This window comes from Hirundo rustica, chromosome 6 (genome assembly GCF_015227805.2).
Source record: "Hirundo rustica isolate bHirRus1 chromosome 6, bHirRus1.pri.v3, whole genome shotgun sequence".
Taxonomy (NCBI): Eukaryota; Metazoa; Chordata; class Aves; order Passeriformes; family Hirundinidae; genus Hirundo; species Hirundo rustica.
Window position 1 is genome coordinate 17,014,663 of NC_053455.1, and position 1,467 is coordinate 17,016,129.

Sequence of the window (1,467 nt, forward strand, 5' to 3'; positions counted from 1 at the left end):
ACTCGCCTCCACATCAGTAGGTGAGTATACACTTAATGCCAAACTTTCCAACTTTCCAATCATTTGATGACTTCCAGACTATCAGTGTCCATGAGCACTGTTTTGTTCTGAATCCTCTTCTCTCTGTACTTTAATAATTATCTCCTGTTGATGAATAGCATTTTATGGACTAATAATAAACTAAAGGTAGGAAAGAAGGATTAAGAAATAGTTTTAGAATTTTGTAAAGGATGAAGTCATCAACATCTAAAAAAAGGCTGCAAATGCAGTGACGGTAGAGTTGACAGAGTGTGCAGATGGTGCAAAGGTATTCACAGCAACCAACTGGAGATCTGACTGAGAAAGGTCACTGAAGTATTTAAAAGATGAATTTAGAAAATTACCAAAAAATCAGTTTGGTAGAAGCAGTGTGTATAGGGAAGCTAAGCTAATCCTAACATCTACACACATTAGTTACCCGTTATCTTTTGCCAATCACAAATGGTGTCTTGACAGATACTGGAGCTCAGGAGAAGACAAAAGCCAAACAGAACGGTCAGACGGCATTGGAAAAGGAGCACAAAACAAACCAGTTATCATAATTCCATATAATCCCTAAACTCACTGTACACCTTAATCATTACATGAAATTCTGGTCATGCATTAGTATTAGTGTAAGAATTAGGAAAACTAAAGAAATTCAACAAGGAGACTATTACGGAGTGGCTTTAGCATACAAAGAAAAAAGGCAAACTTTTCAGGCCGGGAAGGAGAACACTGAAGTATATTAATAGGGTATAAAATTCCGCAGAAAAAGTGAATAGGGCGCTTATTTTTTCCTCACAATGCAATAATCAGGCATTGGCAAGAGAATAAAAAGGAAATACTGTTTTAGACAATACATAATTAAGAAACAGAACATCCTGTCCAAGAAAGCACAAAGTGTAAAAGCATGAAAAATGTTTTTTCCAGTTCCTTTGTGGAGGGCAGGCTCTCGGACGCTCTCAGACGTGCCGGGTGACTCCCCGCTAAGGGGGCTGGGAAGGCCCGACTGCAGGAGGTGATTTGTGCCCAGTGCCCTCGCTGGCGGTGCTGGGACAGGCTGCCAGGGTACACGGCTCTCCAGGCATACAGTGCCACCAAGAGAAAAGCCGCCGGGCCTCTTACAGCATCCCCTGTAACACAGCTGAGCATTGCAGTCTCTGGAGACATCGCCCGGGTGTGGCGTCCCGGGGAGCTTCATGAGGGATGAGGGCGGTGGGAAGGACGGGCTAGCTCTGGAAACTGCGTGCCGCCTCTCCCCGCAGCAGTTCCCTGCTCCGGTCCCGCAGTGCGGCGGCGGAGAGCGCAGGGAAAGCCGCCCGCCAGCAGCGACCCCGGCGCCAAGCCTCCTTCCCCAGCCGCCATCTTGGGGCCGGCCGGAAGAACTACCGCTCCCGGCGCGCTCGGCGCCGCGGCGCCATCTTGCTGCCGGCCGCTCGGGCGGGG